Source organism: Zootoca vivipara, chromosome 1, assembly GCF_965207765.1.
Source record: "Zootoca vivipara chromosome 1, rZooViv2.hap1.1, whole genome shotgun sequence".
Taxonomy (NCBI): Eukaryota; Metazoa; Chordata; class Lepidosauria; order Squamata; family Lacertidae; genus Zootoca; species Zootoca vivipara.
Window position 1 is genome coordinate 124,031,995 of NC_142582.1, and position 27,219 is coordinate 124,059,213.

The following is a 27,219-nucleotide window of genomic DNA, read 5'->3' on the forward strand; positions in this document are numbered from 1 at the left end:
AATCCAGCACAGAGAGATACCAAGAATCTCTATATCAATGGAATCCTTTTGGTCTTTTGCTTTGAGAGAGAAGTGCTTTGACGGCCCGTTTTTCAAATGTGCAGTCCATTTATGAAGGACACAAAAGCTTGCACACACTTACTGAATTGTTGGTGGACCGATCTGCAGATAAGCGGGATTGTTCTCGATTCCAGTTCGCTTCCTTAAGAATTTCCCCCTTCCTCTCTGTTCTCATGTAATGAAATGTAACATAAACTCTCTGCAAAGCAGACCAGACAGGCAAATTATGGAGTAACGCTGGTCTTGCTGTCCCATTGCTGTTACTCCATCTTGCCTGTGTCGTTTCAGCGACAGACCCCCACCGACGCTCGGAGCAGTTTCCTCAGGTTTCACCCCACTGATACAGCTCCCTGGACTTCTGCCCCCATGGTTCTCACCACAATCAAGATCAGAGTCAGATGTAACAGGAGCTGTTGAAAGCGGTGGCTTTCATATTTCTGAAGGCATGATAGCAAAGAATATTTTAAGAGTCGGGTATGGCGAAGTCTGGGCTTGCAGTTCCCATCAAAAGCTCTCTGTTAACCATCTGAATCGCCTTTCTGAAAGGACTGCAGAGGCTTGCTGGAATTCGCTTTGTTCCAAAGCAAAATAAATGCCATCTAATTGCAAGTATTCCGAAGCATGCTGAAGTGAACATGATATAAAGCATGCTGAAGTGAACATGGGGGTGGAGAGGGAGAACCTTTTCTCTCTGAGCTGTGAGCAGGGCAAAAGAATGGAATTGGGTGAATCTGTACAATTCTGTATCTCAGGTCTTTCATTCGCCTCATTTCTGCATCAGTTTTAAAAAAATTGCACATGAAAATTCGTACACATTGTTCTAATGCAACCACAGGTTGCCACTAAGATTGAAGTGGCCCCGGTATGCACAGCACATGTGGACCTCAGGGATTGGCTGGATGCTGAGGAGTGATGAGAGGCACCAGCTGGGGAACCTCCAAGGGAACTCCACAAGGGAGAAGGCTCTGAGCCCAGGGATTGGTGGTGGTGGGGGGCAACAATGAGTGGTCAAGGGGAAAAGAGAGAAAAGACTGGCAAGAGGAGGTGTTGGAAGCTGAAGAGGCAACAGGGTTTAGTGATCAGGAAGAGGCTGTGGCAGAGAGAAGCCCAGAAGCAGAGGCTGGAGAGGAAAGGGGCCAAGAGGCTGCTGAAGAAGCCAGGGAATCTCCCCCCCCCTGCTACAACCAGGACAAAAAGAGGTATGAAGAGGTTGAAGCAAAGATAAACAAGGCATTGGAGTCTCAGATTGCTTGGGAAGGAACCAGGAGAGGAAGAGACTTAGGGGGCTGTGGGAAAGCAGGGACCTTCAGTCCCCACAACTGCCTCATTGGGGCAAGCCCTACTGGGAAGAGTTGCTGTGCTCACTAAGCCTGAGCTGTTCTGTTTCTTTGAATAAAGAGTTAACTTCATGGACACCTTGTGCATTATTCCTGGCCTGCTCCTGACACCTGCCCTGACCGTGAGAGAGAGAGGTAGAAGTAGACAGAGAGAACACTACCGGGCCCAAATTCAATTTGCTAGTTGTTGTTGTCGTTTAGTCGGGTCTGACTCTTCGTGACCCCACGGACCATAGCACGCCAGGCACTCCTGTCTTCCACTGCCTCCCGCAGTTTGGTCAGACTCATGTTCGTAGCTTCGAGAACACTGTCCAACCATCTTGTCCTCTGTCATCCCCTTCTCCTTGTGCCCCCAATCTTTCCCAGCATCAGGGTCTTTTCCAGGGAGTCTTCTCTTCTCATGAGGTGGCCAAAGTATTGGTGCCTCAGCTTCAGAATCTGTCCTTCCGGTGAGCACTCAGGGCTGATTTCCTTAAGAATGGATAAGTTTGATCTTCTTTCAGTCCATAGTACTAGCATATAAATCATAGAATCATAAAATTGAAGAGTAAGAAGGGACCCTGAGGGTCATCTTGTCCAACCCTCTGCAATGCAGGAATCTTAGCTAAAGCACCCGTGACAGAGGGCCATCCAACCTCTGCTTAAAAGCCTCTGCTTAAAAGCCTCCCACCTCCCGAGGGAGACCATTCCACTGCCGAACAGTTCTTACCTCTCTTTTAAATCAGAACCAGTGAAGGCGGTGAAGGTCCTGTGTGAGTGCCTGGAGGCGGTTGGAGGATGGATGGCGGCTAACAGATTGAGGTTGAATCCTGACAAGACAGAAGTACTGTTTTGGGGGGACAGGAGGCGGGCAGGTGTGGAGGACTCCCTGGTCCTGAATGGGGTAACTGTGCCCCTGAAGGACCAGGTGTGCAGCCTCGGAGTCATTTTGGATTCACAGCTGTCCATGGAGGCACAGGTCAATTCTGTGTCCAGGGCGGCTGTCTACCAGCTCCATCTGGTACGCAGGCTGAGACCCTACCTGCCTGCAGACTGTCTCGCCAGAGTGGTGCATGCTCTGGTTATCTCCCACTTGGACTACTGCAATGCGCTCTACACGGGGCTACCTTTGAAGCTGACCTGGAAACTGCAATTAATCCAGAATGCGGCAGCTAGACTAGTGACTGGGAGTGGCTGCCGGGACCACATAACACTGGTCCTGAGAGATCTACACTGGCTCCCAGTACGTTTCCGAGCACAATTCAAAGTATTGGTACTGACCTTTAAAGCCCTAAACGGCCTTGGTCCTGTATACCTGAAGGAGCGTCTCCACCCCCATCATTCTGCCCGGACACTGAGATCCAGCACTGAGGGCCTTCCGGTGGTTCCCTCATTGCGAGAAGTGAGGTTACAGGGAACCAGACAGAGGGCCTTCTCGGTAGTGGCACCCGCCCTGTGGAACGCCCTCCCAGCAGATGTCAAGGCAATAAGCAACTATTTTACTTTTAGAAGACAACTGAAGGCGGCCCTGTTTAGGGAAGTTTTTTATGTTTGATGCTGTACTGTTTTTAATATTCGGTTGGAAGCTGCCCAGAGTGGCTGGGGAAACCCACCCAGATGGGCGGGGTATAAATAATAATAAAAAATTATTATTATTATTACAGTGGTATCTCTACTTACGAATAACTCTACTTACGAATGTTTCTACTTACGAACGGAGCTCCGTCCGCCATCTTGGATGCGGTTTAGATAGGATTTTTTCTACTTACGAATTTTTAGATAGGGTTGCTTCTACTTACGAATTTTTTCTCCCAATGCATTCCTATGGAATTCGACTTACAATTTTTTTCCGACTTACAAATGTGTGTTCGGAACGCATTAAATTTGTAAGTAGAGGTACCACTGCATTATTATTATTATTATTATTATTATTATTAATTTTAAAACCTTTATTGGCATATAGTTATTATTATTATTATTATTATTATTATTATTATTATTATTATTACCACCAGAAAGTTCTTCCTAATCTTTAGTCAGAATCTTCTTCATAAAGCCATAAATGTCTTGAGACCCAAGTATATAAAAGTGCCTTCCGCAATATCAGTCACCTTGCAACTTATGATCAGCAGGTGAAGCATAGATGATCTACCACTCAGCCACATCTGTTCCCCTTCTGTGCTGACCTAGTTTGTACCTGTGGTTATGACGTTGAATGGCTCTTTGGTCTTACGTCAGAGCCCTGCAGCAACTTAAAGGTTAGTAGGTTCAGTCTGGACTCAGACCAACCACGATATGCAAAGTCAGCCCTTGGGGACCGAAAGTTTTAAAACGCCAGCGTAAGATAACTTGACCCAGTGCTAGGAAATCTGAAAGTTGGCCAAGATGCAACAGGAGTGGAACACAAAGGTACGAGTATCTTGTTAGAAAAAAGATCAACAAAGCCAGTCTCTGCTTCGAGGAACAGACTGTCTCTCCTTTCCGACTTGGTTTATTAGCCAAAGGTTTGGATTTTTACAGCAGCCGGTATTGGCCCAGGCAAGTCCAGGCTTGCTGGTTGTCCTTAATGGGATATTTTAATTGTGAGGACAAGAAGAAGGTATATTCAAGCCATTGAAAAATACAAACTGAGAAAGACTGCGAGGCCATTGTTTGCTGTAAGAAGAAAGGTTATTGGTTGTGGGTCAGTGGAAAAGTCATGAAGGGACTTTACTTGATAAGTTGCCTTTCTAGAGGAATACATGGGCCATATGTAAACTAGGTGGCGCTGTGGTTAAACCACTGAGCCTAGGGCTTGCTGATCAGAAGGTCGGCGGTTCGAATCCCTGTGATGGGGTGAGCTCCCGTTGCTTGGTCCCAGCTCCTGCCAACCTAGCAGTTTGAAAGCACATCAAAATGCAAGTAGATAAATAGGAACCGCTACAGCGGGAAGGTAAACGGCGTTTCCATGTGCTGCTCTGGTTTGCCAGAAGCGGCTTTGTCATGCTGGCCACATGACCTGGAAGCTATACGCCGGCTCCCTCGGCCAATAATGCGAGATGAGCGCGCAACCCCAGAGTCGGTCACGACTGGACCTAATGGTCAGGGGTCCCTTTACCTTTTTTAATGTAAACTATGCCTTTAAGGACATCTCTCTCTCTCCTTCTCTCTCTCTCCTTCTCTCTCTCTCCTTCTATCCTTCTCTCTCTCTCTCTCTCTCTCTCTCTCTCTCTCTCTCTCTCTCTCTCTCTCTCTCTCTCTCTGTGTGTGTGTGTGTGTGTGTGTGTGTGTGTGTACTCCCTTATTTTGTTCTCCTTTGAATATAGAAAGCTGCCTTATACTGAGTCAGACCATTGGTCGATTAGGCTTCCTCAACCTTGGCCCTCCAGATGTTTTTGGCCTACAACTCCCATCATCCCTAGCTAGCAAGACCAGTGGTCAGGGATGATGGGAATTGTAGTCTGAAAGCAGCTGGAGACAATGTACCCCAAACCTGGGTCTCCAGCTGCTTTCAGACTACAACTCCCATCATCCCTGACCACTGGTCTTGCTAGCTGGGGGTGATGGGAGTTGTAGTCCATAAGCAGCTGGACTACGCTCAGGGGGGAAAGTTGCTTTCATTTTAAAGACCAACAGCAACAAAAGTGAGTGGTAAAGGGCCTGTGCTAAGCTGCCCTCCTTTGCTGCTGATCAAAAGCTAAGGTACCCATTAGGACACATACTGTTTCTAATCCAGTGCTGGAGACAGCCTGAGCATGTTCTTAGGGCACCAGCAACAAGGACATTCCCCAAAATTGAGAATTTCTCTATAAAAATAATAATTTGATAGTCATCATGAGGAAAATTGGGAAATTTTTAAAAAGACTTTCTTATACACTCTTCCTTTTCCTGCTCTCTTTTTATTACATATCCCCACCTAATCCAGGGGACCTCCTTCTGACATCGATCAAAATAATGCAAGGAAATCAGATCCTGTCATGTGTCGCAATAAACTGATTTGGTTTTTTATTTTAAAATATACATTTGTATGGACGCTTTAATCTAGTATATAGATTTTTATGTATGTGATTTTGCTGGAGAATTGCACTGCAAAATTCAGAGAAGTGTGAATTTTTGCAGGACGGCTGCGCTTCGATCTGTGTATTGTTTTGAAAAGTGCAATTTAGGTAAGTTCACCTGTGAATGTGAACTGGATTGATTCCCCACTCCCCCACCCCAATCCCTAGTGGTGGAGACACAAAACTTTGTGAATGACTGGGAAAAGGAAGTGGAAAGCAGGAAATTGGCTGTGGGGTGGACAGAAGAAGGAAGAGAGAGCAACCCATATTGTCCAGTATTTTCCTGTGGGGACTCCCCCCATCTTCTCCCTTGGCTCTCCCACCCTCATCAAGATTGCTGCTGGGCTGTCAGTCAGAATCTCTCTGGGTTCTGAAAATAGTCCTTGCCTTCCGACAGATCAGTCTACCAAAAACCTAAAGCCAGAACCGTTTGGCTTCTCTGAACTCAGCAAAATTCAGTGGCTATAAGCAAATCTTCAGCTCATCATTCATTTATTTGTGCTTCTCTATGAATTATTCCTTGTTTAGGCTTGTCCACACAGCTTGTTTCCCACTTTCTCTTCTCTCAGTCGGCGGTGGTGTGCACTGGAATCCAGCATTTATTTTTAACTTCAGGGGAGCCATCGTAGGGTAGGGTTTCTGGAGAGAGGCACAAGTCGGATTCCAGACAGATCAGATTTTGGGGAAGTTAACACCTTATAAATTAATGCGTTCTGGGCTGCCTTACAGCACTTTCATGTAGAGATCCTTCTTGAGGCTCTGCTGCCTGGTACAATTAATTGCTGTCCTTAGCCTGTTAAATAAAATAGAATAAAAAAACCTAAATCATATCATAGAATCATAGAGTTGGAAGAGACCACAAGGGCCATCCAGTCCAACCCCCTGCCAAGCAGGAAACACCATTAAAGCGTTCTTGACATATGCCTGTCAAACCTCTGCTTAAAGACCTCCAAAGAAGGAGACTCCACCACACTCCTTGGTAGCAAATTCCACTGCCGAACAGCTCTTACTGTCAGGAAGTTCTTCCTAATGTTCAGGTGGAATCTTCTTTCTTGTAGTTTGAATCCATTGCTCCGTGTCCGCTTCTCTGGAGCAGCAGAAAACAACCTTTCTCCCTCCTCTATATGACATTCTTTTATATATTTGAACATGGCTATCATCTTAACCTTCTCTTCTCCAGGCTAAACATACCCAGTTCCCTAAGCCGTTCCTCATAAGGCATTGTTTCCAGGCCTTTGACCATTTTGGTTGCCCTCTTCTGGACACGTTCCAGCTTGTCTGTATCCTTCTTGAACTGTGGTGCCCAGAACTGGACACAGTACTCCAGGTGAGGTCTGACCAGAGCAGAATACAGTGGTACTATTACTTCCCTTGATCTAGATGCTATACTCCTATTGATGCAGCCCAGAATTGCATTGGCTTTTTTAGCTGCTGCATCACACTGCTGACTCATGTCCAGTTTGTGGTCTACCAAGACTCCTAGATCCTTTTCACATGTACTGCTCTCAAGCCAGGTGTCTCCCATCCTGTATTTATGCCTTTCATTCCCCCCCCAAGTGTAGTACTTTACATTTCTCCCTGTTAAAATACATCTTGTTTGCTTTGGCCCAGGTCATTTTGAAGTGTGATTCTGTCCTCTGGGGTATTAGCCACCCCTCCCAATTTGGTGTCATCTGCAAACTTGCTCAGGATGCCCTCAAGCCCATCATCCAAGTCATTGATTAAGATGTTTAATAAGACTGGGCCCAAGACAGAATCCTGTGGCACCCCACTAGTCACTACTCTCCAGGATGAGGAGGAGCCATTGATGAGCACTCTTTGGGTTCGGTCAGTAAGCCAGTTACAAATCCACAGAACGGTAGCCAACCCTAGAAAAGTGAGACACAATATCAACAGTGAGATCTCAAAGAAACAAAAATGAAAACATGAAGGCAAGTGGAAGTATCCCTGAGGGATACTTTTATTTTTTAATTTTTTGATTGGGGGGGGGGAGAAGAGTAGTAGTAGTAGTAGTAGTAGTAGTAGTAGTAGTAGTTTGGATTTGATACTCCGCTTTATCACTACCTGAAGAAGTCTCAAAGCGGCTAACATTCTCCTTTCCCTTCCTCCCCCACAACAAACACTCTGTGAGGTGAGTGGGGCTGAGAGACTTCAAAGAAGTGTGACTAGCCCAAGGTCACCCAGCAGTTGCATGTGGAGGAGCGGAGACGCGAACCCGGTTCACCAGATTACGAGACTACCGCTCTTAACCACTACACCATGCTGGCAAACATTCAAATCTGCCACAAATGCCCCTTACACCTATAACAGTTTTACCATGGAATCGCCTGTTGGTGAAGATTAGTCCTCATTTGAGAGCATTGGTGAGGACATACCTTGTGTGAATGTCTTGCAGAAGCCCCAAGTCCAGTTCCCAAGCAGCCCAAGCAGTTATTCCACAGGAATAGAAGAGATTCTTTACTTAGAGAGATTGGATGCCTTCAGCCTCAGGACCACATATTTGTGACTGAGCCAAAATGCTAGGGGTATGAATGGCGTATCCCTTGCACTTGGAATGATAACATCTTTGATGGTCTCTCACTGGTGGTAGCCTAGCTAGTTTCCAGGGTAACAACCTGGGGGCGGGGGACATTATGGAGAAGGGAAGAAAGTACAGGAAAATGCCTCCCAGCCAAATCAGTTGTCCCTCTTTGGTGGTGTATTAGAGAGGGGGCGGGAATGTAAGTTGGGCAGTTAATGTGCCTTATTGGAGGATGTGCACTTAATCCTTCCATGAAAAGGGGGCTCTGCACATTTCTGCACATCCATAATCCCAAACAGGGCTTGGGAAGCGTGCATCTATTGACTGGCCTTTGCATGCTTTGGGTTGCCATGTGTCCTCTTTTTCCAGGACACGTCCTCTTTTTCAGGGGTAAGATTTCTGTCCGGGTGTATTTTTTAAAAAATTGCCAAAATGTTTCTGGCTATACTTTCTGGATGAGACATAGACATAATTGGTCGCTGAAGACTTGCTTTCCTCTTTTTTTTCTCCTGCCCCCCGCCCCCTCAGCAATATATCACAGCTTCTGTAGCCTACATAGAGTAGGGGTATTTCAAATGAGAGTCGTCATGGCGTCCTCTTTTTTACTCTTCAAAATATGGCAACCGTATAATAGGCTCTGGGGAACATACAAACCTAGACTGCATTTTGTACATTCTCTGGGCAATATGCATACTCTTCAAGAACCATTTCTTGTTTAAAAGTGATGTTGTGCACGTAAAGCCTGGTTTTTTGCATTTTCAATAACTGAGGGTTGGGGTGAGGGACGGGCTATTGTACAGCAGTAAGTGAGAAGCTGACAAAGTACATTTACTCTTAGCTTTTTTCCTCCCCATCCTTGGCCTGACAAGACACCTGATCATTTAAATAGAACAGGGTTTATGAATTTTCAGTACCTTTTCGCAGCACCGAGCCACTGGCCTGTAGGTGGCAGCATAGTGCAAGGAACAGGAATTTTATAACAAGAATTTATAACAAGAAATTTCTCCTCAGTTTATATTTACTGGGCGATCCGTACGGAGCTTTGGGTTGTTTGCTGGTTGCAATAACCACTTTTGTTTTGTTTACCAGTCTTTACACACCCACCCACACCCTTTTCGGCCTGGGAAAACATTCCCAGATATAGAGGAGACATCACGGTTCAGAAATATAACGAACCATGTTAAGGAAGGCTGAGGCACCCTAGCTTATGAGGCAGGGTTCGGGAGCAGGGGTGGGAACAAACAGCAAAGCAGATAGTTTAGTTATCACCATATCTTTACCACCAAGAAAAAAGCTCTTTGGGTTTTGTGCCAGGCACAGATACACCAACACACAATACTGCACTCGAGGCTTTAATGTTCCACTTTAACGTTTTTTTAGAACATAGGAAGAGCTTGCTGGATCAGGCCAAAGGCCCATTTAGTCCAGCATCCTGTTCTCAACAGCTGGTCACCAGATGCCTGTGGGAAACTCACAAGCAGGATCCAAGCACAAGAGCCCTCTCCCCTCCTGTGGTTTCCAGCAACTGGTATTGAGAAGCATTGCTGCCTCTGAATGTGGAGGCTGAGCACAGCCATCATGGCTGCTGGCCATTGGTAGCCTTTATCTCCATACATTTTGTCCAACCCTCTTTTCATAGCTGCCAAGTCTCCCGTTTCCCCTGGGAAATCCCCGTTTTTCCAGCTGTTCCTAGCTGAAAAAACGGATTTTTTTGTTTTTTCTCGGTTTATTCTGGCACGGCGGCCATTTTGGAACTGGGCAGAGCATGCTCAGAAGCGACTTTTGATGCTGCTCTGCCCAGTTCCAAAATGGCTGCAGTGCAACTTCTGGCGCGGTGGCCATTTTGGAACTGGGCAAAGCAGCATCAAAAGTCACTTCTGAGCATGCTCTGCCCAGTTCCAAAATGGCAGCAGCACTACTTCCGGTCTGCTATTTCCGGCCCGGTCCCTTATTTCTCTGACAGCAACTTGGCAGGTATGCCTCTTTTAAAGCTCTCCAAGTTGGTGGGAGTGAGTGCCATGGTTCAACTATGCACTATTTGAAGGAGTGCTACAACAACAACAACAACAACAACAACAACAACAACAAAAACATTATTTGTACATCTGACTGGGTTGCCCCAGCCACTCTGGGCGGCTTCCAGCATATATGAAAAACACAATAAAACATTAAACATTAAAAAGCTTTCCTATACAGGTTTGTGTTCAGATGTCTTCTAAAGGTTATATAGCCTTCCCAGACCCGCTGAAAGAGGCGGTTATTAAACCGCTTCTTAAAAAACCATCTTTAGATCCGGCCAATATGGCCAACTATCGCCCAGTCTCAAATCTTCCACTCTTGGGCAAGGTGATTGAGCGAGTGGTTGCGGAACAACTCCAGGCACGCCTGGAAGAAGCGGACCATTTGGATCCCTTCCAGTCAGGATTCAGGCCTCATCATGGGACTGAAACTGCCTTGGTCGCACTGGTCGATGATCTCCGGCGGGCTAGGGACAAAGGTAAGAGCTGTTTCCTTGTTCTGCTGGATCTCTCAGCGGCTTTTGACACCATCGACCATAACATCCTTCTGGACCGTCTAGAGGGCTTGGGAGCTGGGGGCATTGTTATGCAGTGGTTCCGCTCCTTCCTCCTGGGCCGTGTTCAGAAAGTGGTGGTGGGGGATGAGTGTTCAGACCCCTGGGCTCTCACTTGTGGGGTGCCTCAGGGTTCTGTCCTCTCCCCCATGCTTTTTAACATCTATATGCAGCCGCTGGGAGAGATCATCAGGGGGTTTGGGCTGGGTGTCCATCAGTATGCTGATGATACCCAGCTCTACCTCTCTTTTAAATCCGAACCAGTGAAGGCGGTGAAGGTCCTGTGTGAGTGCTTGGAGGCGGTTGGAGGATGGATGGCGGCTAACAGATTGAGATTGAATCCTGACAAGACAGAAGTACTGTTTGTGGGGGACAGGAGGCGGGCGGGTGTGGAGGACTCCCTGGTCCTGAATGGGGTAACTGTGCCCCTGAAAGACCAGGTGCGCAGCCTGGGAGTCATTTTAGACTCACAGCTGTCCATGGAGGCACAGGTCAACTCCGTGTCCAGGGCAGCTGTTTATCAGCTCCATCTGGTATGCAGGCTGAGTCCCTACCTGCCCAGTGACTGTCTCTCCAGAGTGGTGCATGCTCTAGTTATCTCTCGCTTGGACTACTGCAATGCGCTCTACGTGGGGCTACCTTTGAAGGTGACCCGGAAACTACAACTAATCCAGAATGCGGTAGCTAGACTGGTGACTGGGAGCGGCCGCCGAGATCACATAACACCGGTCCTAAAAGACCTACATTGGCTCCCAGTACGTTTCCGAGCACAATTCAAAGTGTTGGTGTTGACCTTTAAAGCCCTAAACGGCCTCGGTCCGGTATACCTGAAGGAGCGTCTCCACCCCCATCGTTCTGCCCGGACACTGAGGTCCAGCTCCGAGGGCCTTCTGGCGGTTCCCTCATTACGAGAAGCCAAGTTACAGGGAACCAGGCAGAGGGCCTTCTCGGTAGTGGCACCCACCCTGTGGAATGCCCTCCCACTAGAGGTCAAAGAGAACGATGGGGGTGGAGACGCTCCTTCAGGTCTACTGGGCCAAGGCTGTTTGGGGCCTTAAAGGTCAGCACCAACACTTTGAATTGTGCTTGGAAACGTACTGGGAGGTAGGTCTTTCAAGATTGGTGTAATGTCGTCTTGGCGGCCGCTCCCAGTCACCAGTCTAGCTGCTGCATTCTGGATTAGTTGTAGTTTCCGGGTCACCTTCAAAGGTAGCCCCTCATAGAGCGCATTGCAGTAGTCCAAGCGAGAGATAACTAGAGCATGCACCACTGGTGAGACAGTCCGCGGGCAGGTAGGGTCTCAGCCTGCATACCAGATGGAGCTGATAAACAGCTGCCCTGGACACAGAATTGACCTGCGCCTCCATGGACAGCTGTAGTTTCCATGTCACCTTCAAAGTAGCCCCACGCAGAGTGCCACAAAGTCCCCAAATGCTGCAACCTTTCCTCATTGGGGGTGTCACACTCCATCCCCTTGACCATTTGGTTTGCCTTTTTCTGAACCTTTTCCAATCCTTTTTGAGGCAAGGTGACCGGATCATCAAAGAGCATCAAAGGAGCTTTGCTGGAAGCGACCAAAAGACCCATCTAGTCCAGCACCCTTGCTTTGCACAGCGACCCATGAGATACCTCTGGGAACTTACTAGCAGGGCATGAGGGCAACAACCCTCTTCCTTACTATTGCCCCCATCTCCAACTGCTACGGTATGCAGTGATATACTGCCTCTGAACTCTGCCTCCACAGTTGGAGAGCCAGCAATGGTTCTGAATACCAGTTGCTGGAAACCACACGGGAGAGGAGGGAGCTCTCATGCCCTGGTTCCGCTTGCAGGTTCCCCACAGGCATATGGGTGGTCCCTGTGAGAAGAGGGTGCAGGGCTAGATGGGCCATTGGCCTTATCCTGCATACACCACGTAATCATCAAAACCCCTAAGCAGTTTTCTGAACCAATCCCCTATTTAGCGGCATTGGCTGAAGCTCAAATGTCATGTTAATGAGCTAAGATGGTAGCCAGCCCTGTATTGGCTCCTGGAAGCTCAGGGCGCTTCCTGGCCGTTGTTATTTTCCAGTGGGATTCACCCACGTGCCAGGTTGTAAAATTCATAGAATTGTAGAGTTGTTGTTGTTGTTGTTGTTTTTAAAATATATATATATATATATTTAAATTAATATTTCACAAAAGTTTACAAAAATTATAAATCAGAAATCAGAAAAAATTGCTATACAGTAATTCAAAATAATCAATAAATCAATAAATCAATAAAGCATTAAAACAAAACATTCAAAAGTTAACACAAATTAACTAAGATACAAACTTATAAGCTCCCCTCCAACACCCCACCCTCCACCCACCCTTTAGTGCTTCCAGCTAATCTCATGTTGCGCCTTTTTTCTTTTCTTTTACCCATATGTATACCTAATTTCTGACTATGCATTTTGTTATTTATTATTATGGGCCTTCATAAACCTTTTGAGAGGTCGGCATTCTCCATGAAATTTGCTATACAGTGGAACCTCGGTTTATGAACACCTCGGTTTACGAATTTTCGGTTTACGAACGCCGCAGACCCGTCTGGAACGGATTAATTCACTTTCCATTACTTTCAATGGGAAAGTTCGCTTCAGTTTATGAACGCTTCAGTTTATGAACAGACTTCCGGAACCAATTACACCCATGCTTCGGGTTAAGTACGCTTCAGGTTGAGTACTCCGCGGACCCGTCTGGAACGGATTAATCCACTTTCCATTATTTTCAATGGGAAAGTTCGCTTCAGTTTATGAACGCTTCAGTTTAAGTACTCCGCGGACCGTCTGGAACGGATTAATCCACTTTCCATTACTTTCAATGGGAAAGTTCACTTCAGTTTATGAACGCTTCCGTTTATGAACAGACTTCCGGAACCAATTGTGTTCATAAACCGAAAATTCATAAAACTCTTTGAATTTTCCCCAATCTTTATTGTTTTTCCTTCCTTTATCCCTTTGATTTCTGCTTCTTTTGTTGCCAGATTATAATATGAAATCATTTTTAATTGCCAATCCTCTTTAGTAGGTACCTTTTTAAGAATTGCAGAGTTGAAAGGGACCGCATGGGTCATCTAGTCCAATCTTCTGCAATGTAGGAATCTTTGGCCCAACATAAGGCTTGAACCCATGACCCTGAAATTAAGATTCTCATGCTCTACCAACTGAGCTCTCGTTAATTTGGTGCCCTTGAGCAACAGAGCTTCTTCCTTTCCCCTGAATGGGCATTTTGCATGAAGGAAAATGCATGGGATAACATTTGTTTGAACCTCCCCACAAACAAATCAGCTAACAAATCTAACCTCCCCGCAAACAAATCAGAATGGATGCACAACAGCAGCATCGTCTAACCTCCCTTCGGACAAATGAGGATGAATGTTCAGTAGGTGAATCATTCAGAAAAAGACCTCCATCTCACATAGGCTTCAGAGGAATATGATGTCACTTCCTGCCCTAGAATCATAGAATCATAGAGTTGGAAGAGACCACAAGGGCGATCTGGTCCAACCCCCTGCCAAGCAGGAAACACCATCAAAGCATTCTTGACATATGGCTGTCAAGGCTCTGCTTAAAGACCTCCAAAGAAGGAGACTCCACCACACTCCTTGGCAGCAAATTCCACTGCCGAACAGCTCTTACTGTCAGGAAGTTCTTCCTAATGTTTAGGTGGAATCTTCTTTCTTGAAGTTTGAATCCATTGCTCCGTGTCTGCTTCTCTGGAGCAGCAGAAAACAATCTTTCTCCCTCCTCCAATGCAGCCCTAATGTTGCTGCCTCACATATTGACATGGCATGCAAAAGACGGATGGGTTGTTTCCTATGGTGCCCCTTCTTTATGCAGGAGAAGGTTGTGGAAGGTTTCACTAACTAAAGGAAGGAGCGGGGAGGTTATATTTGCCCACTCCCACTCGCAACTGCAACTCCTGAAAACGTTTCCAGCAGGGCCGTCTTAAGCATGTCGGGCGCCCTGGTGCCCTGGTGCGATGATCGCTCCGGCGCCCCCCAACCCGCCCCATTTCTCACTGCGGCGGGCGGGCGCAGCCGAGCGGCACCCCCCCTGGTGGCCCTGCGCCACGTGGGCTTGCCTTAGAGCCGGCCCTGAATGTTTCCCAGAGAATTGGGTGACCCTCAGAAACAACGCAGGCATGAGTGAACTTGTCAGTTTTGCTTTATCTGAGTTTCTTGCGTCTCCAATGCCAAGTTCAGTTCTCCATCTTTCCACATCTGTTTGTGGGCAAGGCTCTGGAACGGCGGAGGCCATTGGTGGGTGGGGCCTGGGGCAAAATGCGGGCAGGGCAGCAGTTTTGATTTGTACATTTGTAAACAGCTTTCCCCACACACCCTCTGTAGGCAAAAATCTTCAATTTCTATAGAGAAAAGCTCTTAGAAGCAATGTTAGAGGAGCACTCCCTCCCTGGAACTTGCAGCGGCAGATATTTGCAAACACAGATTTCCGACTCTCAAAGTTGATTTTGACCCGTCATGTCCCCAGCTCTCGTTTTGCATAAACAAAAGAGCACCGGGGAGTGTCTGGGTTAGGGTGGGAGAGCCCAAGGCGGATGTACCTACAGCAAATAAATCGCTTCCTTGCTGATGTAGGGGAAAACCAAGCTGTCCCTTTAGCTGCGTGACATGTTCGGTGGATGGAGGCAAAACTGCTTAACTCCGCTGTATTGTTTCGCGTTGAGATGCAGGGTACAAAGGGCATGGAAATGGTGTTGCTTACAGCAAAAGAAACAAGGATTTCCTCCCCTTCGTTTCTTGCACTGTGCCCCTTTGTCTAAGATCCATCATGATTGCAGTGCCTCAGAACGCTTAACTCTTATCTAGGGATATTTTGCAGAATATACCCGATTGGCCCTCTTTAATTGCTTTTGCTTCAGGAGGCATAGCTGCCCAGTCTCCCGCTGAAAAATGCGGGATCAGCAGCGGCGCGGCACCGGAAGTCGCTTCTACGCATGTCTGGACATGTGCAGAAGCAACTTCCGGTGCCGCTCTGCCCGATTTTTGATGCCCAGGCATGGGTGGAACGGCACCAGAAGTCGTTTCTACGCATGTCCGGACCCATGTATGGGCACCGGAAATCGGGCGGCGCCAGAACCCAAAATGGAGCCTCCCTGGCAGGTAGGAAATCCAGGGGATTTACGGGATTTTTTCCAATCCGGGCTGCCAGCGGGAAACGGTTTAAAATACGGGGGTTTCCCGCGAGAAACGGGAGACTTGGCAACTATGTCAGGAGGGTCCGAGATCCAGAATCATATCATCACCATCACTTATTTATTTATACCCCGCCCATCTGGCTGGGTTTCCCCAGACACTCTGGACGGCTCCCAACAGAATATTAAACATCAAACATCAAAAACTTCCCTAAACAGTGCTGCCTTCAGATGTCTTCTAAAAGTCAGGTAGTTGTTTATTTCCTTGACATCTGTTGGGAGGGCGTTCCACAGGGCGGGCGCCACTACTGAGAAGGCCCTCTGCCTGGTTCCTTGTAACTTCGTTTCCCGCAGTGAGGGAACTGCCAGAAGGCGCTGGACCTCAGTGTCCGGGCTGAATGATGGGGGTGGAGATGCTCCTTCAGGTATACTGCTTAAGTCTGCTGTTGCGGAGTTGGGCATCTGCTAAGGGCCACAGCCCACTGGCAAGAACCCACTGCATTGGCACATTAGGCCACATCCATGCCATACATTTGAAGTACTACAACACCACTTTAAACAGGCCTGGCTTCCCCCAAATGGGAACCGTAGTTCTGTGAGGGGAATAAAGCTCTCCTAGCAACTCCCAACACCATTCACTAAGTAGAGCTCCCAGAATTCTTTGGGGGAAGCCACACTTGTTAACCTCACTAAGGGCCCCTCCAGATGCCCTTTTCATTGTGTGTTCAAGGTGATTTTAGCTCATGATAGCAGACCCTCCAAGAGTCCCTATTTCCCAGGGACAGACCCAGATTTACAGAAACTGCCTCCGTTTCTGATTTGATCCCAGAATTTATTGGCCCAAGGACCTGTGTTTAACAGAATCTCCTGCTTTTCCTTAGGCCGTCCCTATTTTCATTGGAGAAATGTTGGAGTGTATGGAATAGGACGTCCTTATTTCCACTGGAGAAATGTTGGGGCTGGGGGCTGGGAATAGTGTTATTCAGTGCTTTTTTCCCTTAAAAAGTGTTTAGGGGTACTCTCATTTTCCTACTCATATTGAAATACTGCCCCTTAATGAGGCCAAACATAGATTCACAAAATGTTTAGGGGTATGTCGTGTACCCCTGCGTCCCACCCAGAAAAAAAGCATTGGTGTTATTAAATGATCTGGCTTTCCATATTGTTGCCACCTGCAAAGGTTTCAGGGCAGTCGTACTGCTTCCAATCAGGGCTTCTCCTGTCACTTCCCACAGAAATCCTGTATATTTTCACTCCACAAATGTTCCGGGGTGTGTGTTGGTCTTGCTTTTGTTGCACAATAGTGCTGGTGTGCCCCTCCAGGCGGCAATGACATGGTGATGCTGGAGAACAGTTAATAAAAAGCTTGCTTGCCGTTCTCACTGGCAGCGGCAATTGCGGCCCAGTGCGGCCATTGGAAGTTGGGGCGGGGGGAGTGGGATTTCCCCGTGTGTCTGACAAAGAACGTCATTCCCTGCATAGCTCAGTTGGTTAGAGCCTGGTGCTGATAACGCCAAGGTTGCAGGTTCGATCCCTGCATGGGGCAACTGCATATTCCTGCATTGCAGGGGGTTGGACTAGATGATCCTCAGGGTCCCTTCCAACTCTACAATTGTATGATTCTATCAGCAAAGGACTAGCTCCTAACTTAATATAAACAGAGTGTGTTTTATTAATATTGTTTCATACAGAGGGCTTACTTACTGAGATATTTATTGTGGGATAGAACACAAATTTAAATAAGGATTTCTATGCATTTTTAAAATAAAAAAACATAGATTAATAGAGTGATCCATCCATCTCAACTTTTACAGGCTGTTCATTCAGCTTCTTTTTTTATTGCATTCTAGAAAGAAGCGAAGACCATTGCATTTGCTGTTGCTGTTTTTGCTTGTTCTGTGAATGTTTTCTATTTTTATTTTAAAATCAGATGCAATTTTAATTTTTTTAAATTTTTTTCGCCTGGCTTCAACAACAACAACAACAACAACAACACTTTTGTTATTTATTTCCCACCCATCTGGTTGGTTTGCCCCAGCCACTCTGTGCAACTTCCAACACATAAAAACATAATAAAATGTCAAACACTAAAAAAGACTTCCTGGACCTTTCCCAGAAAGCATCCAGGAATCTTCACAAATATATGGATGAATAAAGGATACAAAACTGTCCATCATTGAACCTGGGACCCATTATTCACAATGGCTCATCAACATCCATTGCATTTTCTGGATCTGAAATTTCCGCAAGCAGGAATGGGAAGTTGTAGCTTTGAGCTATATTTGCTTAAGAATGGAAAGTTTGTTCATAGAGGACTTGAGGTAGTAGCTACAAGCGGGAGCTGCGTGTCCCACATGGATGTTAGTAGCAATTATTACGTAAACTATTGTGAAATGTTTCAAGGGAGCTTGTTTTGTTAGCCAAGTGCTAATTGGACCATCTCCTTAAGTCTTCCAGCCTCTGCTCATACTTGCCTAGAGAGGGGAACCAGAATGGAATGGGGAACGACTCCACCTTAATTCCGTTTCTGTTATGTAATGGGCCAGTACATTAAAAAACAAATATGGGATTTTTCCTTCCATAAAATAGGTTTAGCCAAGTAGAACAAACTGAAAGTCAGGGGAGTTGCTCCTTTGTCCAAATGAACAAGGGAATTCCAACTACGTTAACCTCAGTACGAGGTTGCCAGCAAATTCATTTAATTATTGCAAGCATAATGTAAGAAAAGTCCGGATGGCACTTTACTGAGCAAAACTGAACACAAACAGCCCATAATCTAACAAGAAAGGGACAGAGAGGTTTTTGTCTTTCTTAGGTCAGGTCTTGTACATATCAGGGAGACATTCAATCAGCACATACAGAGGGAAAACTCCCTCAGAACTGTATAGCTAATCAGAGCGCATTCCACCTCAGTGAGGATCATGCTACTGTTTGGCTGCTAAGCAACACCTCCAACCTTTGGTTAACTGGACTGCGGATAACAGAATTAACCCTTATGTTACACATGGGATGATCTCTGTTGTTGAACTTCCAAAAAGATTATGTAGCATGGGTTTGTATGAGGAGCAAAGCAGGCGAGGTTGGGAAAGGCAAATCAGGGCCCTGGAAAGACAAGGAAGGCAATTGGCAAAGGATGAGTGAAAAAAGCAGGGGAAAGAGAGCGTTGCAATGAATGTTGCTCATTACCTGGAGTTGGAGTCACTTCTGGTGGTTTCTCATGCTCCTGAGAGTCAGCTAGCCCTTACTAGGGACCAAGCCTTTGGTGTGGTAGAACCTGCCCCGTGGAACTCCCTGCCACGAGAGATTTGGCAGGAATCGTTCCTGCCTTCTTTTAGTCAGGCAGTATTCATTATCATTGTTTTTTCTTTTAGTTTTCAAACATTACACATATGCATTACTTTCAGCATATTGAAATTGATTATGCATTTAACTGTGCAATTAATTGTGTTTGTTTTGGCCACAGCAGACAACAAGACGACTGATGTAGGTTTTAGCAGAAGCCGAACTGCAGCAGAACAGAAACAGAGCTGATTGTGACAAATGCAGGATGGAATGGAAATCTATGTCTCTTTACACTTCTGATTCCAGCAATCAAAAGAGGCAGCAGTTTGCAGGAAGCTCAAACTCACTGAAAATTCTGGTGGATGCACGGCTGAAATGTGATTTCTACCCTGATGGTTGTCTGCTTCAAGCCCTCTTCTTTCTTTTTTAATGTTAGTCGTATCAGTAATCCTTTTGGCACCCAAAAGGAGGTCTTCCCCATACCTGACAAAGCACATGTTAGAGAAACAGCAAGCGTGAGTTACAGATTATAACATTCAGAGATGCTTCTTCACTCCTCCTTTCTTGTACAGAGTTGATCCCTCTGAATTAATCAAAGCCATCAATCCTCGGGAGTTTCAGTTTGAGCACTTGGCAATAACAGGGTAGTGTTCTTCCTCTTTCAGAGCAGGGCAAGTCTAGTTAGTTGAAGAAGCTTAAAAAACAGCACCTGAGGGTGTGTTTTCTATTATTTCTTTTAACCATGGAACACTTTTGCCCTCTCCAAAAATAATGGTTGATTCCCAGAAACCAATCTGCATTGATGGAGTAAATGATCCCTGGAAATCTCTAGTTATTATTTCCCCCTCTGGAAAAGCCTTGCCTGATGACAGGGGTGTCAACAAGATAAAAAAGCTATTCCGTTTGTCTTTTGGAGAGCAAAAATGATTTGCAGTCCTTATCTTAGTCATTCTCCTAACAGCCCTACGAGGTTTTATTGTTGCAGAGCTCAGAGATTAAGGGCGCAGCTTAAGTGATGGGGCTTAGCCAAAGGCCACCCAAGACATCTGTGGGTGAGTTAAGAACGAAGCTCTGGTGTTTCCCACCCAATGCTACATGTTGAGATGTTGTCATGGACTGGCTGGATGCAGAGGAGTGGTGGTGGTGGTGGTGGGGCACCAGCTAGGGAACCCCCGAAGGATCCCCCACGGGAGGAAGGCTCAGGGCTGGGGAATGGTGGTGGGACGATGACAAGTGGTCAGAGGGAGAAGAAGGGGTAGACTGGGAAGAGGAAGAGGTGTTGGAAGCTGTAGGGGCAACAAGGTTTAGTGAGCAGGAAGAGTCTGTGGCAGACAGCAGTTCAGACTCTGTAGCTGAAGCAGAGGCTGGAGGGGGGGAATCAAGAGGCTGTTGAAGAATCCAGGGAGTCCCGCCCTCCTGCTGTGACCAGTTCCCCTCCCCCCTGGTCTCCGAGAACACAGAGAGAAATGAAAAGATCAGAACAGATATTAGATGTGTGCAGACACAGTTTTGAGACTGTGTGTGTGTGTGTGTGTGTGTGTGAACCCTGGAGAAAAGGAACTGTAGAGTGGGAAGGGGGGGTGGGACCTTGAGTCCTCACAACTGCGTCATTGGGGCAAGACCTCCTAGGAATTGCTGAGACCCCTAGGCCTGAGCTATGGTTTGTGCCCTTGAATAAAGATTGGCCTCAGATGGTTTATTGCAGGCATCCCCAAACTGCGGTCCTCCAGATGTTTTGGCCTACAACTCCCATGATCCCTAGCTAACAGGACCAGTGGTTGGGGAAGATGGGAATTGTAGTCCAAAACATCTGGAGGGCTGAAGTTTGGGGGTGCCTGGTTTATTGTTTTTCATTGCTGACCTACGCCCAACTTCATAAAGCACGTGCAAAATTGATGCCAAATGGAAACAGGCCAAACTGTTCTTACTTTACTGGTAGCTTCCCCCTTTCCACCAGATGCTGCATAGCATGACATCTAGGGCATTCTGGGTGTGGGTGGGTGTGGCAGCACCCCCAACCCCCAAAGGAGGTTATGCTTTCCTGTACTGTACAAGGTCCCAGTTTTGGGCATCTCTAGTTCAAGGCTAGGAAAGAGACCTCTGTCACAGACCTTGGAAAACTACTGCCAGTCAAATGCACAGAGACTGATCAAATGCACACAGAGACCTGGGATAGCTCAGTTAGTAAAGCATGAGCCTCTTACTCTCAGGGTTGTGGGTTTGAGCCCTATGTTGGGCAAAAGATTCCTGCATTACAGGGGGTTGAAATAGATGACTCTTGTGGTCCCTTTCAACTCTATGATTTTTATATATAATTTTCCTGTGATATTTTGAATACAATGCAACATTTCTCACAAAAATATATGTTTTGACTTCCCCTCACTCCTTTTGTGGTTTCTTTTTTTAAAATTATAGCACTACATCTCCTTCATCACTCCAGTTAATAATTACTCCCTAGTTAGTTTTTAACATTAATTTTATCTGTTTGGTTTAAGTCCATCCTGCTAATGAACTTATATGTGCACAATAACATTTCAGATAACCCACGAATTTCGCCCCAGTCTTTTGTGATTCCAAGCCCCATATAGCACACTCCCCTGCTCCAAGGTAGGGTTTTTCAACCTTATTGTTGGACTACAACTCCCATCATCTCCTGCCATTTTAGCCAACAGTCAGGAATAATGGGAGTTGCAGTCCAGCAAAGATCTGGCGACACTCTTCTGAGGCATCTGTTGACAACAGAGAAAGCGTTACATTTACATACTTCCGGTTTACAGGTTAAGGAAATATCTCAACATCACTTTTTGTTTTTAAGTTTTTTTCACAATGGCTTAGTGTCAGCCTTTCACAAAACACTTCAAGGCAGATGGAGTAATTTCCATAGCAACAAAGGTCCTGCACGGAAGCTCTGGGAACAGATTCTCCTCCTCCCATTCAGGTTCTTTTCAGTCTTGATAGGTGCCTGTATCAATTCACCCCGTGAGCTAAGCACCTAGGGGGATGCTTTCGAAACAGGCTGTCAGATTCGTGTAGCACGGCACCAATTACACCATCAACGAGCTGCCTTTGGCGGTGCGCCGTATTGAATGCTGCATACCCACCGGTGTGTAAGGAGAGAGTTTAATGGGGCTGGCTTTAAGAAGAGAAAAGAGCTGTGGGGTGGGGAGCGATCTCTCTCCGAGCTTTTCAGGGACCTTCCAAATCCATCCCCGATCAAAAGCTCTGGAGGACTATTTAACTTGAAACTTCCAAAACAAAAAAAACCTGACAGCGGCACAACCCCAAATCCACGGGTGACATTTAAACCAACTGGTAATTAGGAAGCAAAGGAGGGTTTGGGCCAAATCAAAATCGTCATAAGCTGCTCATTAAAGGGTGAGCCACAGCGACAGGGCTTTGGGGAGGGGAAAAAAGTGGCCTGCCTTTTCTAAGGCCCGCTTGAGATTTTGGGAAGTGTGTCGACATGCTTATAAACACTGCAGAGTACAATGGAACCACAAAAACACATTGACAAACAAGGTTGCAACAACAAAGCTGATAATGGCAGCTATTCCTTTTCTTGCTGTGCGGTCCCCCCCCCCCTTTACCCTCCATATAATGTCAGGGCTGGAGCATAATTTGCATATGAGGTTTTTAAAAAAATTGCTTAACTGCCATGGTTCAAATTGGAGCCACTGGCACGATACATGTGTTGGCCACTTTCAATTTTAGGTGAACAAACTACTACTACTACTACTACTTATACCCCGCCCATCTGGCCACACTTCCCCAGCCACTCTGGGCAGTTTCCAACAGAATATTAAAAACACAAAAAAACCCCAGACATTAAAAACTTCCCTAAACGGGGCTGCCTTCAGATGTTTCCTAAAAGTCAGATAGTTGTTTATTTCCTTGACATCTGATGGCAGGGCGCCACTTTGAATTGTGCTCAGAAATGTACTGGGAGCCAATGTAGGTCTTTCAGGAGCAGTGTTATACGGTCTCGGAGGCCACTCCCAGTCTACCAGTCTAGCTGCCACATTCTGGATTAGTTGCAGTTTCCGGGTCACCTTCAAAGGTAGTCCCGTGTAGAGCGCATTGCAGTAGTCCAAGCGGGAGATAACCAGAGCATGCACCACTCTGGCGAGACAGTCCGCGGGCAGGTAGTGCCCAACTAAAAGCATAGTATGTGAAAGGGTCTGTAATTTAGACCTGGATTTAGTATTCTCCATGGAACTTAACCAAATTAAGCTATTCACTGGAAAATCAAATGTGCACGTGGTTGAAAATTCCAGGGGATTGCCATCTTTTCTGAGAAGCACCAAGGGCCTCTTTCCCAAGGAGAACAGAACATGCTGTTCATCCGGTGCCTTCCAAACCATTTGTTATGCAGAAAAGGCCGGTTATCTTACCTGATGCTCAAGAGCATGGTGCATACTATGAATAGGGAATGGTGAATGATAAACAGCCACAGGGGAACAGCTGGCAGCTGATCACTGGGCAGGAATGTAGGAGGAGAAAACAGGTTGGAGAGTGCTTGTGAATGACAAATATAACTACTGAAGTTGGAATCGGCTTATGTACAATTAGCAAATGGGGGGAAGTTAAACATCAAGCAGATAACAAATTAGGAGTGAATAATTCAAGTAACTTTGATAGGATGGAGAAGAACCCTTCATCACAGTTAAAAAACACACACCAATAACCCACAATTGCACTCACCAGGCTACAATAACAATGTGATTAACTGTGGCAGCCAGCATATGCCCAGTTCAGGTTCCCAGTAAAATTCAAAGTGTTGGTGCTGACGTTTAAAGCCCTAAACGGCCTCGGCCCAGTATACCTGAAGGAGCATCTCCACTCCCATCATTCTGCCCGGACACTGAGGTCCAGCGCCGAGGGCCTTCTGGCAGTTCCCTCACTGCGAGAAGCAAAGCTACATCAATAGGAGTATAGCATCTAGATCAAGGGAAGTAATAGTATCACTGTATTCTGCTATGGCCAGATCTCACCTGGAGTACTGTGTCCAATTCTGGGCACCACAGTTCAAGAAGGATACTGACAAGCTGGAACGTGTCCAGAAGAGGGCAACGAAAATGGTCAAAGGCCTGGAAACGATGCCTTATGAGGAACGGCTTAGGGAGCTGGGTATGTTTAGCCTGGAGAAGAGAAGGTTAAGGGGTGATAGGATAGCCATATTCAAATATATAAAAGGATGTCATATAGAGGAGGGAGAAAGGTTGTTTTCTGCTGCTCCAGAGAAGCGGAACGGAACAATGGATTCAAACTACAAGAAAGAAGATTCCACCTAAACATTAGGAAGAACTTCCTGAGCTGTTCGGCAGTGGAATTTGCTACCAAGGAGTGTGGTGGAGTCTCCTTCTTTGGAGGTCTTTAAGCAGAGGCTTGACAGGCATATGTCAAGAATGCTTTGATGGTGTTTCCTGCTCGGCAGGGGGTTGGACTGGATGGCCCTTGTGGTCACTTCCAACTCTATGATTCTATGTCAGACCCTGTACAAAATAGCCAGTGAATATGTAGAGGCCTGTGAAGAAGTAAGAATATTTGCATAGTAAGTCAATTAATATGACATAGGTGGACAATTAGAAACGACTCCTGTTGAGAGCTGTTTGACAGTGGAACAGTCTCCCATGGGGAGGTGGTGGACTCTCCTTCCTTGGAGGTTTCTAAGCAGAGGTTGGATGGCCATATGCCATGGATGCTTTAGCTGAGATTCCTGCATCGCAGGGGGTTGGACTAGATGACCCTTGGGTCCCTTCCAACTCTATGATTCCTTTAACTTAAACAAACAAACAAACAATACAGGGGAAGACTTGTGAGCAAGTGACCTGCCTGTTGATGGACACATTCAATGCTCCTCATCTGCCTTCTTTTGGTTCTTTGAATTGGACTTGGACCACACAGCCCTTTAAATAGGGAATGCCTGCAAATACAAGAACTGTTGCCTAAACCCCTTTAAACAGAGAACACCTTTGAACAGAGGACTGGCTTCTGCCAGCCCTTCACATTTTAATTACACTCTGCCCACTGTGGCCCCAATTCCATGTCCGCTATTTAGTTTTTAAAAACCAGTGAAGCAAATGAATTGTGACCACCGCACATTTATTCGTCTTGCCTACTTATTTTTTTATTTTTTATTATTGGCATGTATATTCCACTTTTTCCTCCAAGGAGCTCAAGGTGGCGAACATAGTTCTCTTCCTCGTTTGAGCCTCACAACGACCCTGTGAGGTTGGTTAGGCTGGGAGGCAGTGACTGGACCAAGTGAGTTTCATGGCTGAGCGCAGGGATTCAAACCCAGGTCTCTCAGGTCCTAGCTGAGCACTTGAACCACTACACCATTCTGGGCCTAGAGTGCCCAACAGGCATCTGGAATATTGTTTGAGGAGGTTTTGCTTTTCTTGGTGAGCTCTTTCAAAATTTCTCACCATAGATGAAAAACAGCTTTTTCATTAATCACCCGCAGGTCTAATTAATTTTTACTCTGCTTCATTAGAAGTGTGTATTTTTACATCATTTCTTCTTTATTTAAAGGGATCCGTACTTTGCCCTGCAACAGATTCCCAGGGGTGAGTGGTTTACAAAGGGGGGGGGGGAAGAATCACAATAAATTGAATTTCTTCTCTTTCCTTTCTCTCTGCGCTAAAACAACCCCCCATTACACATTAAAAACCACACCATTGCTGTTTTCTCCTTCTCCTGGCCGATGTTTAGCTCTCATGTTTATTTTTCTCACATTATCAAAACTTCTCTTCCCCCTCACTACAGACACCACCACAAAGCAATACCCCTCAAAGCTCTCGGACCATCTGTTGTTTCTCAGAGAAAACCTTTGATAGCCAGAAACAATTGACTGTCACGTGCCTCGATTTGAAATATATGTTTACAAAAGCTAAACTGAATGAACAACGAAGCCGCAATTCATGAAATCGGTGCGAGTGTCGCCTCTCATGAGAAACCTCATGGTTGAAATCAATTTTTGCATTTTATCAGCTGCATGGGTCTCCAAATCTGAGCTTTTATTAATAAAATAAAATAAAAAGGCCAGGGGGGTTTCTAAACGCGACACTTCACACATTCCATTGTTAGCAAAGTCACTGGATGCAGATGGAGTCCAGAGAGAGAAGAAATCCTGCTAGCACTTTACTGAGGAGACTGAGCGAAAACAGCATATACCGGTAATTTTAGGAGAAATGGACACGGAGCTTTTGTCTTCCTTACCGCAGGCCTTGTTCCTAGCAGGAAGGCATTCCACCAAACATACAGAGGGAACACTCCCTCAGTACTATGTGGCCAATCAAAGTGTGTTCTACCTCAGGATAATTCATGCCATTGTGCCTGGTTGCTAAGCAACACCTTTACCCATTCCCACCTCTTGGCTAGTTGACTTTAACACTAACAGAATTAACACATATGTCTGGAACAGAATAATACCTCTTGGGGAGTTCCAGCTTCGAGGCACTATTAAATCTGCTCTAAACCGATCAACGTTATTTTGTTTTAAAATGCAAGACTAGGAAGTCCCAGTGGTGGGGAGGCCTTGAACTGCTAGCTGCATATTAGGCCGCTGGACTTGAGGTTTGGCTCAAATCTGTCACTGCCACCTTTTCCAAGGTCCTAGACAAAATAAGGATCTAGGGCTGTGCGAATGGTGAAGCTGTTATTGGTGCTGATAGCACTTTCCCGATCTGCTAGTTTTCTAGTTGAGGGGCGTTCACAAAGTCAGTTGAATAACACAGATGGAGCCCAGAGAGAAAAAGAAACCTGGTAACATCTTACCGAGTAAACTGAACAAAAACAGTGTATCATTTGAGGAGAAAGGAACAGAGAGGTCTTATCTTTCTTAGGTCAGGCCTTATAGATGGCAGAAAGACATTCAACCAAACATACAGTTGGAAAACTCCCTCAGAACTACACAGCCAATCAGGGCATGTCATACCTCTGTGACTATCATGCCACTTCTGCTCGGTTGCTTTTCCAAGGTCCTAGACAAAATAAGGCAGTGGTGGATCATTCTAGGGCTGTGCGAATGGCATAGCTGTCAACCCTCCCGTTTTTTTTGCAGGAAACTGCCTTATTTCAATCAGTTTCCCACTGCTATCCCGGATTGTTAGATATCCCATAAATTTCCCGGATTTGAAGCAGCTCCTCTCCCTCCCTGCTGGCCAGGGAGGCTCCACTCGGCGCCCCCCTGCGAGCGAGCAGCCAGCCGCTGCCCGGTAAAACACCTCGCTCAGCGGCTGGTTGCTTG